Below are 17654 nucleotides of genomic sequence, written 5' to 3' on the forward strand. Positions count from 1 at the left end.
TACATGTATTCTCCATAGAATCTTGGGTATGCAATTATATACACAGGTAAGCTCTGTAAATATGTGCTTTCAGTCTCTTAAAGTTTCTGGTAATTTATCAGTTTTACATGCCTTCTAGATGGTTGTGTGTTAGTTGCTCAGTTGTGTTCAACTCTTTGCAACTTCATGGACTGTGACCCACCAGACTCCTCTGTCCATGGAATTCTCCAGGCAAGAATAATGGAATGGGTTGCCATTTATCTCTCCAGGGGATCTTCCCAACTCAGGGATTGAACCACATTGCAGGCAGATTCTTTTTCATCTAAGCCACCAGGGGAGCCCTCTCTAGATGGTTAACATGTTGAATTTCTTTGGAAAATCCTTTAGCAGTTTGTGTCACTTGTTTCCCTCAATTTTACATCTGCAAAATTAGTCCTAAGATATGATTCTTTTTACCTGAAAATCAGGAGATTTTCTCATAAGTCATTTTTGCAATGAAGTGTTGTGCTGTTCTTAGTCGGTCAGTCATGTCTGATTCTTCGCAACCCCATGGATTGTACTTCGCCAGGCTCCTCTGTCCATGGGGATTCTTCTGGCAAGAATACTGGAATGGGTAGCCTACTTCTCCAGGAGAGCTTCCCAATCCAGGAATTGAACCAGGGTCTCCTGCATTGCAGGCAGGTTCTTTGCCAACTGAGCTACCAGGGAAGCCCCAATGACATACTAGTAATTGCTTATAACCCAGGATAGTGAGATATCCAGTCAAGTGGGGGCTCTTCTTGTGAATTTGAAGCACATATTATCTAATAAATTCAGCTCCTAATGTTTTTGAAGCCATGTCTTATTGCATGTGATACAAAGATACAAGTTGTAATTCTTGATTTTAAAATATTTCATTCTATCTTTGAAAACTGAACAGTAAGTGTAATAGAAAGGACTATTTAGTCAAAAAATTCTAGAATTGGACAAATAGAAATTAAAACTGAATTTGCTATTAAAGTAAGATGACACAGGTTAAAATATTTAATACTTTGCTTGGCTGTGTCCTCCTCTATTCTTTCATTAAGTGAGAATAAAATCACAGTGAAATATGATATTATTGAAAGTTAAATTTAATGCCTATACAATGCCTGGCTCACAGTAGATTCATAGAACATGTTAGGTTAAGCCCATTGGGGCTGCTATAACAAAGATATTATAAACTTTAAAAACAACAGAAATTGACAGTTCTGGAGGCTGGAAGTGTCAGATCAGGGTGCCACAATGGTTGACTGATGGCTCTGTTTTGGAGGCAGACTTCTTGTACCCTCACTTGGTGGAAGAGACTTGGGATCTCTCCGGAGCCACTTTTATAATGCACTAATCCTATTCATCTGAAGGATGAATTCATCCATCATTCTGAAGGAGATCAACCCTGGGATTTCTTTGGAAGGAATGATGCTAAAGCTGAAGCTCCAGTACTTTGGCCACCTCATATGAGGAGTTGACTCATTGGAAAAGACTTTGATGCTGGGAGGAATTGGGGGCAGGAGGAGAAGGGGACGACCGAGGATGAGATGGCTGGATGGCATCACGGACTCGATGGACGTGAGTCTGAGTAAACTCTGGGAGATGGTGATGGACAGGGAGGCCTGGCGTGCTGTGATTCATGGGGTCGCTAAGAGTTGGACACGACCAAGCGACTGAATTGAACTGAATCCTATTCATCAGAACCCCACCCTCATGACTTAAGCAGCTTTCAAAGACCTCCCCTCCTAAAGCCATCACTTCAGGCATTAGGGATATATGAGTTTGGGGGTTACCTAGATATTTAGATTGTAGCACTTAGCTTCCTGTATTGCCTTATTTCATCCATCTACCATACTTCTCATTTACTGAATTCCAATAAGAAACCATTAACACATACCTGATAGCAAAACAAATTACATTAAAAAGTTAAATACATTTAACGAAATTGTTGTACAATATTTATGTCATGATGACCTACAATCTTGCTAGAATGTGGTTTTTACTCTGGCTCAAAGCATCTTTCTAGAAATTTTTATAACAGTGCTGATGCTATATAGACATATTTACACAAAATAATAATAGGGTATGTGATGAAAGTGAAAGAGGAGAGTGAAAAAGTTGGCTTAAAGCTCAACATTCAGAAAACGAAGATCATGGCATCTGGTCCCATCACTTCATGGGAAATAGATGGGAAAACAGTGGAAACAGTGTCAGACTTTATTTTTCTGGGCTCCAAAATCACTGCAAATGGTGACTTCAGCCATGAAATTAAAAGATGCTTACTCCTTGGAAGGAATAGTTATGACCAACTTAGACAGCATATTGAAAAGCAGAGACATTACTTTGCCAACAAAGGTCCGTCTAGTCAAGGCTATGGTTTTTCTGGTGGCCATGTATGGATGTGAGTTGGACTGTGAAGAAAGCTGAGCACCAAAGAATTGATGCTTTTGAACTGTGGTGTTGGAGAAGACTCTTGAGAGTCCCTTGGATTGCAAGGAGATCCAACCAGTCCATTCTAAAGAAGATCAGTCCTGGGTGTTCACTGGAAGGACTGATGCTCAAACTGAAACTCCAGTACTTTGGCCACCTCATGAAGAGAGTTGACTCATTGGTAAAGACTCTGATGCTGGGAGGGATTGGGGGCAGGAGGAGAAGGGGACGACCGAGGATGAGATGGCTGGATGGCATCACGGACTCAATGGACGTGAGTCTGAGTGAACTCCGGGAGCTGGTGATGGATGGGGAGGCCTGGCGTGTTGCGATTCATGGGGTCGCAGAGAGTCGGACACTACTGAGCGACTGAACTGATCATAACAGCACGATGTCTTGGCGAACTCCTTCTACAGCTCCTTTGTCTTCTTTCTGTCTTATATACAACGCACAGAAACTACGGACAGAACAGTGATCCAGAATAGAGTCACTCTTTGTTTCACTCTTTGTTTCCTTCTACAGTGCATTTCCCAAAACTACACTTGGGAATCCTGGCAATACACACGTAGTGCTCTATGTACCATAGGAATATTTCCAAATCTCAAAATAAAACAGAAGAAAAACTAGAATCCAAAATAAAAATTCCTGAATACTTTCTACAGTAAAACTGAGTGAAAGTCCCAAAATAAGTGGAGATAAATCAGGGATATCTAAGATCCATGGGGCAACAATTTCTGTAGAGAAGGAAGCAAAAGGAAGAAATAGAGTAACTGGTCAATTTTAGAACCCCAAAACTTAGTGACAGAAATACATTGAAATGTTGGCAGGTTACTTTAAGAATGACTACTTAACCCAAGTAGGGTGAGTGGAAGCTGACATAAGGAATCCGCAGTAACATGTGAAGTGGCTGGTACTACCTGTTGAGGCCTGATAGAGGCCATGACTAAAATAGGCCAGAGCAAGCATCCCGGAAACAGCTGAGACACTGCCCAGGTGGGATCAAAATTACCCCCGCCGGTGACGGGAGGATTCAGCCTGTCAGCATGTTCCCCATAGCCTGGTCTGTGCCAATTGGGACAAGGATAGAAATCTCCTAAGAAAGCCCATGCAAGCAAAAATCTAGCCAATTAGTAGATGCAAAGAAACCCTTGTAACCAATCCAACCTTGCCAATTTCCTGTCTCTGTCCTAAACCTATAAATACTACTGTAATCCAGGGCTTGGGTCTCTGGCTTTATTCCACTGTGTTGGATGTGGCCGGGGCCCTGGCTCAAGCTAGCAATAAATTCCCTTTTTCGTTTGCATTGCCGTGGATGTCTTGTTCTCTCAGTTCTGGGGATTTGGACCTAACATTTGGGGGCTCATCCAGGATCCCCTGACTGAGAAGAAAACCTTCCAGGCATAAGGGAAGCCTCACAAGGAGGAAGTATATCTGGACGCCGGCATCAGGTCAGGGGGCGAAAGAGTCGCCCGGCCAGCATAAGTCCGAGGCCCAGCTTTCGAGCTGGAAGGCAGCTGGTTCTGTGAGCCGTTCTATAAAGGAATGGGGAAAAACGTTTTTCCTGATCCTGAGTCTGGTGGGCAGTGGACGCCCTTCGGTAAGGTAACTTTAGGGAACAGGACAACAGCAACCCGGGATAAACCTAGTTCAGTGTTTTCGGACGATATTTGTTTGTCTACTGTCTGTCGCTTGTCTCTGTGTGCCGGCGCCATGCTTGCTTTTTGTGTGCTTATTGCGGGTGTTGCCGTCATGGGACAGAGTTATTCTACACCACTATCCGTAATGACTGACCATTTTTCCGATTTTAAGACCAAGGCTCAGAATCTATCAGTGCTAGTAAAGAAGAGCAAGCTAAGAACCCTATGCTCATCAGAGTGGCCGACATTTCAGGTCGGCTGGCCGCCGGAGGGAACTTTCGGCCTGCCCGTCATCCAGGCTGTTAAAGAAGAATAATGGCTCCTGACCCTCGGGGCCATCTGGACCAAGCTCCTTACATCCCGGTCTGGGAAAATTTAGTAGAAGACCCTACAGTTTGGCTGAAACCCTTTATTCACAACCCCCCCAGTGCTTCTGTTCCACAGGTCCTGGTTGTGGAGGCCCTGAAGGAAGAAGACCATGAGGCATGGGAGAGCTGGAAGAAACCGATACTCCAAGAATCTTCTCTATACCCTAGTCTGATTTAGACACTGAAATCTTGCCTCCCCCATATATCCCACCACCCTTGCTCCCGCAGGTACCTCAGGTGTCATCCGGAGAACAAAGGGGGAACTCAGAACCCTCGGCTCCGCAGCAGGAGTGGGGGCCAGCCCAGAGAACTCACAGAAGGACCCAAGGGGGTGGAGACTCGTCCGACTACAGGAGCCGAGAGGTACCTTCGTCCACCGTTCCGGCGCTTCCTGTCCGTGTTGGGCCGGCAAATCCTGATGGGAAACGGACCTACCAATACTGGCCTTTCTCTACAAGTGACTTATATAACTGGAAAGCTCAAAACCCCTCTTTTTCTGAAAAACCCCAAGGCTTTATTGATCTTTTAGATTCTATCCTGTTTACTCATAACCCTACTTGGGATGATTGTCAGCAGCTGTTGCAGGTGCTTTTTACTACGGAGGAGCAGGAACGAACTTTTTGTCGGAGGCATGGAAACATGTCTTAGGAGTGAATGGAAGGCCCACAATGCAGTCCCACCTGGTTGAAAAAGGGTTCCCCTTATTGCGACTGAACTGGGATTTTGAACGTGCTGAAGGTAGGGAGCGTCTCCGAGTGTACCGCCGGACTTTCCTGGCTGGCCTCCGGGTAGCCGCCAGGAGACCAACTAATTTGGCTAAAATAAATCAAGTAAGGCAGGAGCCGAATGAGAGCCCGGCAGCCTTTTTAGAGAGGTTAATGGAGGCTTTCAGGCAGTATACGCCCATGGACCCTCAGGCTGATGAGTCACGTGCAGCAGTTTTGCTAGCCTTTGTTAATCAGGCAGCTCCTGATATCAGGAGGAAGTTGCAGAAGATGGAGAGGCTGGGAGAACAGACAATACAGGATCTGGTAAGGGCAGCTGAAAAGGTGTTCAATAACAGAGAGACCCCTGAGGAGAGGGAGGAACGAATTAGACGGGAGGAAAGGGAATGTGAAGAAAAGATCAGACGGGAAGAAAGGGAATACAGAGCTGAGGAGAACCGGAGGAATCAAAATGAACTGGCTCAACTCCTTTTTGTGGGGATGATAACGGGGCCCGATTCCCAGAGAACTAGAGACACCCGGTCAGGAGGAGGGGAGAAACCAGCTAGACAGGCCCTACGGAGAGACCAGTGCGCCTACTGCAAAGAGCAGGGACATTGGAAAAATGAGTGCCCCAAAAGAGACCTGAGGACAAAGACTACTAGAAAGGAAGAATCTCCATTGGGGACCCAAGTCTTACATGCAAGAGAAGATAGCAACTAGGGGGGTCAGGGCCTGGCACCTCTCCCCGAGTCCTGGGTAACTATTAATGTAGAGGGGAAACCGGTCAGCTTCATGGTGGATACGGGAGCCCAGTACTCAGTTCTCAATCAAAAATTTGGGCCGATGTCCAAAAAGACTAGCTTGGTCCAGGGAGCCACTGGGACAAAGAGATATTACTGGACTACTAAATGAAAAGTGAACTTGGGAGCCCAACGGGTGTCCCACTCATTTCTGGTGATCCCAGAATGTCTGGCCCCTTTATTAGGAAGAGACCTATTGGCCAAAGTCAATGCGCAAATTCACTTTGACTCTGGGGGGATAACAGTCACAGACGGGCTTGGACAACCAATTCACGTTTTATCCCTGGCACTGAGAGATGAATACAGACTATATTCACCAAAGCCCCCTGCAGCTGTGGATCCTGCTATGCGACAGTGGATTCAGAAATACCCTCTGGCCTGGGCAGAGATCGCGGGAGTAGGACTGGCTAAACAAAGACCTCCCGTTGTTGTTGAATTAAAAGCAAACGCTACTCCTGTGAGGGTGAAACAGTACCCCATGAGCCAGGAGGCCCGGCAAGGAATCATGCCACACATCCAGCGCCTCCTAAAGGCAGAAATTCTCAAAAAGTGCTGGTCCCCATGGAATACTCCCCTATTACCTGTGAAAAAGCCCTGGGGAGCAGACTTTAGACCAGTCCAAGATCTTCATGAAGTCAACAAACTGGTGAGTGACATTCATCCCACTGTCCCTAACCCATATACCCTGCTGAGCAGCTTGTCACCAGACTATGTTTGGTATACAATCTTGGACTTGAAAGATGCCTTTTTCAGTTTGCCTCTGGCTCCCCAGAGTCAGGAGATCTTCGCATTTGAATGGACTGATGAGGACAGCCAAACTGTGGGACAGCTGACCTGGACTCGCCTTCCACAGGGATTCAAAAACTTACCGACGTTGTTCAGTGAGGCTCTGGGCGAAGATCTCTGTGAGTACCGAACCAGCCACCCCAATGTTGTTCTGTTACAGTATGTAGATGACCTCATGCTGGCTGCTACTACTAAAGAGGTATGCCTAAAAGCTACAGGCTATCTCCTCCAGACTTTGGGGACATTGGGGTACCGGGCAAGTGTGAAAAAGGCCCAAATTGCTAGACAGGAAGTCATTTATTTGGGATATAAAATAAAACAGGGGCAGAGATGGTTAACTCAGGCTATGAAAGAAACTATTCTATGGATCCCAGAGCCAACGACTCCCTGGCAGGTGAGGGAGTTTTTAGGGACGGTTGGGTACTGCAGGCTATGGATTATGGGGTTTGCTGAAAAGGCCCGACCTCTATATGAAAGAAGCAGAGAAAATAGAGACTGGACTTGGACTGAGCCAATGAGGCGGGCATTTCAGGAACTTCAACAGGCGTTACTGGAAGCCCCAGCCCTTGCTCTTCCAGACCCGGCTAAGCCGTTTCAACTGTTTGTGGATAAAAAGCAGGGAGTAGGAAAGGGGGTCCTGATGCAACAATGGGGACCTTGGAGGCAGCCTGTAGCATATCTCTCTAAATGACTGGACCCAGTGGCTGCGGGATGGCAGCCCTGTCTCCGTATCATTGCGGCTGCTGCTCTCCTTGTCCATGATGCTGACAAGCTGACTTATGGACAGAGCCTCCTGGTCTACACTCCTCATGCGATAGAGGGGATCCTCAAACAGCCACCAGGTAAGTGGATTTCTAACGTTCGCTTAACCCACTACCAGGCCCTGCTGCTGGATGCTCCCCAAATATCCTTTCAGACACCTTGTTTTCTAAACCCTGCCACTCTGCTGCCCATCCCAGAGGAGGACGGGCCCCTCCATGACTGTGTTGAAGTGTTAGCTGAGGTAACCGCCATACAAAAAGACCTCAGCGACTTGCCATTAAAACAGTGAGCTGATATGGTTCACAGATGGGAGCAGTTATATAAAGGAGACAGAGAAAAGCAGAGGCAGCCATAGTAGACGACACTGGGAGGGTCATCTGGGCTGAGGCTTTACCCCCTGGAACATCCGCCCAAAAAGCAGAACTGATAGCTGTGATACAAGCACTAGAGAGGGAAAAAGGAAAAAGAGTCACGATTTATACTGACAGCCGATATGCATTCGGCACTGTGCACGTTCAAGGCCCTGTATACAAAGAATGGGGGCTTCTGACGGCAGAGGGGAAAGAGATTAAAAATTTGCCTGAGATTCGCAGACTCCTGGCAGCGGTCCACTTGCCCCAGGCAGTATCCATAGTACATGTCCCAGGACATCAGAAAGGAGAGGATGCCCGGGCCCGAGGGAACCGTGCTGCCGATACAGCAGCCTGTGAGGCAGCTGCTGGAGACTACAGGACCCCTGTACTGACTGTAGGATTGCCACTGCCGGGGATGGAAACACTTCCCCCAAGCCCCATATACTCCCCCTCTGATTTACGCTGGGTGCAAGATAATACCACGCGTCCTGCTGGTGAAAACGGATGGTATTGGGACCAAGATGACAACCTGTTGCTCCCTGCCAACCTAGGCAAGCATCTCTGTACCCATTTACATCAAACCACCCATTTGGGAGAAAAAAAGACTTTGACACTCCTACAAATGGTGCAGCTGCGGTTTCCCCAACAGAAGAAAACCATCCAGGATATAGTCCGCACCTGCAAGGCCTGTCAGATGATGAGACCGGGAAAAGGACAGCACGCAGGTATAAGATATCGGGGGGTGGGGGGGAAGGCCAGGACATCACTGGGAGATAGATTTCACTGAGGTAAGACCAGGCAAGTATGGGTATCGTTACCTGCTAGTTTTTGTTGATAGGTTTTCTGGGTAGGTAGAAGCTTACCCCACTAAAAAGGAGACAGTGGTAGTGGTGGCTAAGAAACTCCTAGAAGAGATTACACTTAGGTTTGGGCTGCCGGTATCTATCGGCTCTGACAATGGACCTGCATTTGTGAGTAAAATTGTGCAGGGACTGGCCTCAGTCCTGGGGACCAAATGGAAGTTACATTGCGAGTACAGTCCCCAGAGCTCAGGACAGGTAGAAAGAATGAATCGGACCCTAAAAGAAACTTTAACAAAACTGGCAATTGAGACTGGCGGGGACTGGGTGACCCTCCTTCCCTTTGCGCTTTTTCAGGCGCGCAATACCCCCTATAAACTAGGTCTGACTCCCTTTAAAGTTGTATATGGAAGTCCACCCCCCATTTGTCCAGTGTTTAAAGGAAAGAGTAAACCACCTCTTTCATTACGTGCCTTCCAACAGGAGATGCTAGCTTTGAGTAAGGTGCATAAACATATCTGGTCACTGATACAAAAAATTTATGAAAGCCAGAATAAAGGGATGATCCCGTCCCATGATATAGGACGGAGGGATTGGGTTTGGGTTAAGAGACATCAGTCAAAGACCTTGGAACCAAGATGGAAGGGCCCTTACGTTGTTCTCCTTACCACCCCTACTGCCCTCAAGGTGGACGGAATTGGACCCTGGATACACTGCAGCCACGCACGGTGGGCCATCCCCGAAAAATGAGAGGGCCCAAAGAGAATGGAAGCCGATACTGCATCCCTCCAATCCCTTAAAATTGAAACTCGCCCAGCAGCAGGTCTTGGATGGATCAACCTGACTCTTCTGATAATAGCCACCTTCCTGGACCCTGGGACCGTCAGTGCTAACCCTCATCAACCAATGAACCTGACTTGGATGATTCTGAGTGCAACTACGGGAGAAGTAATTAACTCCACCTCGGCCATTCATCCCCAAAACACCTGGTGACCGGACTTGGTGTTCGACCTCTGTATTTTGGCCGCGGGATCATGGGACATCAGCGAGTGGGAGGGAAAGATGCCCAGCAAGCCTGAATGTGGGGCTGGCATTAATAGATGTAATACTCGACCCCCCACTAACTCAGGGCCTGAGTGCAGCCACTTCATCCAACAGGGAAGCTTGTGGAAAACACCCTTCTATGTGTGCCCCGGAGGAAGACAGGACCAGGCGACCGTCAATAATTTCAGGGGGGCTAATGAGTTTTACTGTGCCAACTGGGGATGCGAGTCAACGGGGACAGTCCATTGGGAGCCCCCATTCGTGGGGACTTGATTACCTTGGGTCACATTCCAGGGCCTGCTGAGTTAACTGGGGGACATAGAAGGGGGTCCCTCATAACTGGGCCTTGTATAAATTTTCTTTGCAACCCGGTAAGGCTCAAATTCTCAACTGAAGGGAAGAGGTTCCCTGGTTGGGAAGCCCGACAATCCTGGGGCCTTCGGTTATATCAGTCAGGATATAACAGTGGGTTGCTGTTCACTGTCAGGTTAAAAGTAGGACCCATACAGATCTGTCCAACTCGGGGCATAGGGCCCAATTCAGTCCTAGTGCCACGAGAGCCTACCCACACTCCCATTAGGCCTGCACACACCCCCGCCCAAGCACCCACCCAAATGCCTTCTGGGTCCTACATTACTAATACAAGCAACTCCCCTCCAGTTAGCTGTACAGGACCTAGCATTAAAGACCGGCAGGACCCATTATTTAGTATGATAATCAACTCCTATCGGGTTCTAAATTCCACATGCCCGGATCTGACTAGCAGTTGCTGGTTATGTTATGACATCAAACCCCCTTATTATGAAGGTATAGCTGTCCCAGGAAGTTACAGTCCAACACCAAACCACACAGCTTGCCGATGGCAGCAGAAAAGAAATGCCAGATTAACCCTCCAACAGGCAGGGCCTTTGCATAGGAAATGTCCCCCAAACCTATCAACACCTCTGCAAGTCTATAAATTCTACAGTGACAAATAGGTACCTGGTGCCTCCTCAGGACAATTGGTGGGCCTGCTCCACAGGTTTAGCCCCTTGTGTTCACGGGCGGGTGTTAAATAATTCCAAAGATTTCTGTGTATTGGTACTATTAGTCCCCCGACTGTTCTATCACTCCAATAATGAAATCCTCCTGAAACTAGAAGCTTCACACCGGACTAAGAGAGAGCCAGTCTCAGCCTTAACCCTCACAGTCCTACTGGGGTTAGGGGCAGCCAGGGCAGGAACTGGGATATCCTCTTTAATAATGCAGAATCAACACTATTCTAGCCTAAGAGCAGCCATTGATCTTGATATTGAAAGGTTAAAAAGCTCAATCAACCACCTTGAAAAGTCCCTTACTTCATTATCAGAAGTGGTTTTGCAGAACAGGAGGTGCCTAGATTTGATCTTCCTGCAACAAGGCGGATTATGTGTGGCCTTAGGAGAAAAATGTTGCTTCTATGCAGACCACGCTGGGGTGATAAAAGAGTCTATGGCAAAAGTGAGAAAAGGATTAGCACTGCGCAAGAGAGAGTGAGAAGCCCAACAGGGATGGTTCGAGTCCTGGTTCCATCAATCTCCTTGGCTAACAACACTAATTTCTACCTTGCTCGGACCACTCATTATACTCCTACTCATTCTTACCTTCGGCCCATGTATTTTAAACAGATTAATAACCTTTGTAAGAGAACAGTATCAGTACAGTTCGGGTAATGGTATTAAGACAACAATACCAGGCAGTGAATGGAGAGGAGGATTCCTCTCCATGATCAAAGGACAAGGAGGGGATGTTGAGGCCTGATAGAGGCCATGACTAAAATAGGCCGGAGCAAGCATCCCAGAAACTGCTGAGACACTGCCCAGGCGGGATCAAAATTACCCCCAGCCGGTGACGGGAGGATTCATCCTGTCAGCATGCTCCCCGTAGCCTGGTCTGTGCCAATCGGGACGAGGATAGAAATCTCCTAAGAAAGCCCATGCATGCAAAAATCTGGCCAATTAGTAGATGCAAAGAAACCCTTGTAACCAATCCAACCTTGCCAATTTCCTGTCTTTGTCCTAAACCTATAAATACCACTGTAATCCAGGGCTCAGGGCTCTGGCTTTATTCCACAGTGTTGGATGTGGCCGGGGCCCTGGCTCAAGCTAGCAATAAATTCCCTTTTTGCGTTTGCATTGCCGTGGATGTCTTGTTCTCTCAATTCTGGGGATTTGGACCTTGGGCATAACACTACCCAATTCCTATAAGTCTCCAACATAACCAAATAAAACTCTTTTCCAGGATCAAACTCCATACTGAGGAAAAAAGTACTGGGAATAAAATATGTAGGGAGCAAGACTGAGGTGGTGGAAGCAGAGAAAGTCTCATGAAAGAAGTGGGAAAAGGAAGCAGGAGACAGCAAAAAGTGAAGAGTTTACATGACTGAACACCTTATTCAAACAACAGAGAACTCTAGACTGATGCAGTGAAGAAAGCTTTCTTGACCCTTGTTCACCTGATAGAAGTCCAGGGAAACTAACAGCATATGTACTTAGTCACTCAGTTGTGTCTGACTCTTTCTGACCCCATGGACTGTAGCCCACCAGGCTCCTCTGTCCATGGGATTCTCCAGGCAAGAATATTGGAGTGGGTTGCCATGCCCTCCTCCAGGGGATCTTCCCAACCATATATCATCAAAAGAGCAAGTTTTCCACTTCATATCTAGGAAATGTTCAGAGGAGAGAAAGTACCTTTCCAAATATAATAGGACTTGGTACTTACTGTTCATGAAGTGACTCTAGAGTCCGTAGTAGAGTCCTTGAGCCAGACCTCCGTGAGGACTGCACTTTGTCCTCCTATCTTGGGAGAACATGGCTCTGAGAGGCCCTCTCTGCTCCTCGGCCCCAGCAACCTGCAGCCCCACAGCCCCGTCTCCCCAGATCCTTCTCCACCGTGTGCGGGGCCACTTCCAGCTGTTCCTGAAGGTCAGTTCTGCAGCATTTCATTTCCTCTCTTTCACACACCGTCTCTAGTCCCTGAGGTCACTCCCTCTAAGGAACCATCTATAAGTCATTTTGTCCTGGCTTGGCAACAGCAAACTATTCTAAGAAATCATTACAGAAAAAAAAAAAAGTATATATAAATATATATATTATATATACACATATATAAAACCTCCCCTGAGGGCCCAGGCTTTCTTATTCCTAATTGTGGGCCACACACCCAGCTCTCACTAGGCTTTAATATTTTTCTGTTGAATGTGTGATGCAAAGGACCCAGATATGTCTGGGACCACAAGGTATTTCCAGTGATCTACCGTGTCTACTCCTGACAGAGTCATCAAACTTAACATTCCCCTGTGGTAAATTATATATTGTATATAACACCCAGATTAGACATTTTCAAACCCCATGCAAACACTAACAGGGAGGATAGTAATGGGTAGCTTCAGTCTCCAGGGTAAGGGTTACCAGATCTCTCCTCCTACTGATCCAGAAAGGACAAATACAAATAGGGATTTATTTTCTGCCCTTGCATTAAGGTGGCTGTCATTTTTCTGGGAACTGGCAGTGAGAGTTTCAGGAGACAGGACAGAGAAATTGAGAACACTGGGAAAGGGAAGGGAAGGGGAGGGGAGGGGAGGGGAGGGGAGGGGAGGGGAGGGGAGGGGAGGGGAGGGGAGGGGAGGGGAGGGGAGGGAAGGGGAGGGGAGGGGAGGGAAGGGAAGGGAAGGACTAGGACTCCCACCTAGAGTCTATAAACACTGTCCTGGCCCATTAACTTTTGTGACTGACTGTTCTGCCTCTCCTGCCTCATTCTCATTATTGCTTTCACTTCTTCATCTTGGCTCCTGTATCAGTCACCCTCTGTGTGTTGTGATGCTAAGTGTGTTTTGCATAGCTCTCTCAAATGACCTCACCATCCCTATGGATCCCATTATAATTCACTAACCCACATCTCTAAACAGAAGATATTCCTCATGGTCCTAATTTGCATTTTTAAATATCTATAGGGCACATCTTCTTCCTTGGTGGCTCAGTGGTAAAGATTCCTGCCAATGCAGGAGATGGGAGTTTAATCCCTGGGTAGGGAAGATGACCTGGAGAAGGAAATGGCAACCCATTCCAGTGCATTCTTGCCTGGGAAATCCCATGAACAAAGGAGCCTGGCAGGCTACAGTCCATAGGGTCACAAAGAATTGGACCCAGCTTAGTGACTAAACAACAACAAAAGTGGATTAAGCACTAACAAAATGATGATGAGAACAATATTTTATAGTATAGAATCAATGTGATATTTTACTAAAAGGTGATTTATTTGTGGTCTGTAAACCAAACCTTCATAACTCTCACAATCACATGGTGCCAGTCACATGACAGCTCCAGTGTCACCTCTGGTACCTCCAGGTTAGGATGACATGTTCAAAGCTAAGGACACAGAACAAATGTCAATTCATGAACATTCTGGAACAAGAGTTCAGGGCAGTCTCCTGGAACTGGACATGATAGGTTAAAAGGGTGGACTCCTCCTTCCTGATGTTAAGGAAAACATTCATTGTAATTCTCCAACACTCCCACTTTAATTCAAAGGTGACAAGATCTATTTCCCTCAGTGAAACATTATAAAGTATGGATTATAAAGCACTGGTATGAGCTTTGCTAATGTTGCCCCAAAATCCCTTATACATAGCAACCCTCTCACTCTTTTCTCCAACTCTCAGACCTTTCTTCTACTATAGTCATATTTGACCTGGAACAAATTCAGGAGTAAGGGTGACTGGGATTGCTCAAATCTGAGAAACCCCTTCACCGGTGCACTCTTGCGTGAATCAAATAGGTGATATCTGATTGCCTTCAAATTCTCTTTAATGTAGTGAAAATAGTTTAAGACTAAGTATAGTGTTAATGTAAATGAGATGTATTTGAAATGTATGTATTAATCAAGAAAAATCATATGATATAAATAGTACAGAATATACATTGTTTCTCATATTAATTTCTCAACTACAAACAAGTAAAAAAATCATTGATGGTTTATTGCAGATTAATGTCTAATACCAAAAAAAAAAAAGGCATTTTTTTTCTTCCCCAAAATTCTGGAAACTTTTCTTTTTATTTTCTGCCAACTACATCCTACTTCACCATCATGCTCAAGTTTAATAATCCATTTTGAGGATAATTTTGATCACTGGCACTGTATTATCTTTGTAATTTCAAACAATATGAGTAAATATTTATTCTATATCAGTGTTTTCTAAAAGTCTGTAAGTTACAAGAGGAAAAGACAAGTTTTGAGCTGTAAATGGTTATAAATGTAGACAAAAACAAATCTTAAAGTTTATATCATGGCATAAAATAATTCCAATCCCTGCAATTATAACTGTGTAAAAGAATAATTTAAAAAAAAAAACAATAATAAAGAAAAACGAAGCTCTCGGAAAAGTTTAGGAGTATATATTTTCAGAGAAAATTTTCCTTACTAGTTTTCCTAAATTTTCACATCATTAAACAAAGAAATAAATTGGAATGTGTTAGGATTCATAATCATTTGTATGGAGACACCATTGAAAATGCAAAGCAGTAATAAGAGTAGACATTTGACACATCTCCATCCAATAAATGACTCTATAAAGGAGACTCTATAAAATAGAGACCCAAAAGTCAATTAAAAAGAAGAAAAAAGTCAATTTGGTAGAAATATGCAGGGAAGGATGATTTGAGCAAGCATTTCACCAAAAGGGGGCGCATGGCTCAGACGGTAAAGTATCTGCCCGCAATTCAGGGGACCAGAGTTTGATCCCTGGGTTGGGAAGTTCCCTTGGAGAAGGAAATGGCAACCCACTCCAGTATTCTTGCCTGGAGAATTCCATGGACAGAGGAGCCTGGTACGTTACAGTCCATGGGGTCGCAAAGAGTCAGACACGACTGAGAGACTTATTTCACTTCACCAAAAGGGGGTATCCACGTGTCTGATAAACCTATGAAAAATTGTTCCACTGAATTTGTCATCAGGTCATTTCAAGCTAAAACCACAATGAGGGCTTCCCTGGTGTCTCAATAGTCAAGAATCTGCCTCTGCCTGTCAATGCAGGAGACAACGTTTGCTCCCTGATCCAAGAAGATTCCACATGCCACAGAGCAACTAAGCCCTTTTGCCACAACTAATGAGCCACCATGCTAGAGCCCATGAGCTGCAACTACTGAAGCCCACATGCCCTCCAGACCATACTCCACAACAAGAGAATCCACAGAAATGAGAAGCCTCCTCACTGCAGTTTGAGAGTCATTTCCCCACCACAACTGGAGAAACCGCCCGCAGCAAGGAAGACCCAGCAGCAACAAAGACCCAGCAGAACCAAAAAATAAAGTTTTTTTTTTAATTTCTAAACATTAATAAAACCACAACGAAAACACAAAATGACCAAAAAAATAAGACAGATAATGACATATGTTATCAAAAAATTGGAGGAAACAAAGTAATCATCGATTGCTTAAAAGTATGAAAGTTGACGTAGTCTCTTTGGAAAAATGTCAAGTATATGCTTTATGAGTCAACTATTTCACTCCTAGTTACAAACTGGGTATCACTTCTCTTTCAATAAAAAGGTATGTATAATGTCTTCATGATAGCAGAATCTATGCTCACTCAATTGGAAATGAACATGTTCTTCAGTAGTAGAGAGAGTCAACTGAAGTATATTCATAGAATGAACTATTATGAAACAAAATAATAAAAACGCTGCATGCAACCAAGTGGATGAATCTCATCAACATAATTTTAAAGAAAAGAAACTACACAAAAAAGAGTATATGATATGTGATTTCATTTATAAAAATTTTCAAAAATTGATAGTGTCAGTTCAGTTCAGTTCAGTCGCTCAGTCGCGTCCAATTCTTTGCAGCCCCATGAATCGCAGCACGCCAGGCCTCCCTGTCCATCACCATCTCCCGGAGCTCACTCAGACTCACGTCCATCGAGTCCGTGATGCCATCCAGCCATCTCCTCCTCGGTCGTCCCCTTCTCCTCCTGCCCCCAATCCCTCCCAGGATCAGAGTCTTTTCCAATGAGTCAGCTCTTCACATGAGGTGGCCAAAGTACTGGAGCTTCAGCTTTAGCATCATTCCTTCTAAAGAAATCCCAGGGTTGATCTTCTTCAGAATGGACTGGTTGGATCTCCTTGCAGTCCAAGGGACTCTTAAGAATCTTCTCCAACACCACAGTTCAAAAGCATCAATTCTTTGGCACTCAGCTTTCTTCACAGTCCAACTCTCACATCCATACATGACCGCAGGAAAAACCATGGCCTTGACTAGACGGACTTTGTTGGCAAAGTAATGTCTCTGCTTTTCAATATGTTATCTAGGTTGGTCATAACTTTCCTTGCAAGGAGTAAGCATCTTTTAATTTCACGGCTGCAATCACCATCTGCAGTGATTCTGGAGCCCTCCAAAATAAAGTCTGACACTGTTTCCCCATCTATTTCCCATAAAGTGATGGGACCAGAAGCCATGATCTTTGTTTCCTGAATGTTGAGCCTTAAGCCAACTTTTTCATTCTCCTCCCTCACTTTCATCAAGAAGCTTTTTAGTTCCTCTTCACTTTCTGCCATAAGGATGGTGTCATCTGCATATCTGAGGTTACTGATATTTCTCCCGGCAATCTTGATTCCAGCTTGTGCTTCTTCCAGCACAGTGTTTCTCATGATGTACTCTGCATAGAAGTTAAATAAGCAGGGTAACAATATACAGCCTTGATGTACTCCTTTTCCTATTTGGAACCAGTCTGTTGTTCCATGTCCAGTTCTAACTGTTGCTTCCTGACCTGCATATAGGTTTCTCAAGAGGCAGGTCAGGTGGTCTGGTATTCCCACCTCTTTCAGAATTTTCCACAGTTTCTTGTGATCCACAGAGTCAAAGGCTTTGGCATAGTCAATAAAGCAGAAATAGATGTTTTTCTGGAACTCTTGCTTTTTCCATCATGTTGAGAGACTACTATAAAAGGAATATTTTAGGGTTAGCAAT

This window comes from Ovis canadensis, chromosome 21 (assembly GCF_042477335.2).
Source record: "Ovis canadensis isolate MfBH-ARS-UI-01 breed Bighorn chromosome 21, ARS-UI_OviCan_v2, whole genome shotgun sequence".
Taxonomy (NCBI): Eukaryota; Metazoa; Chordata; class Mammalia; order Artiodactyla; family Bovidae; genus Ovis; species Ovis canadensis.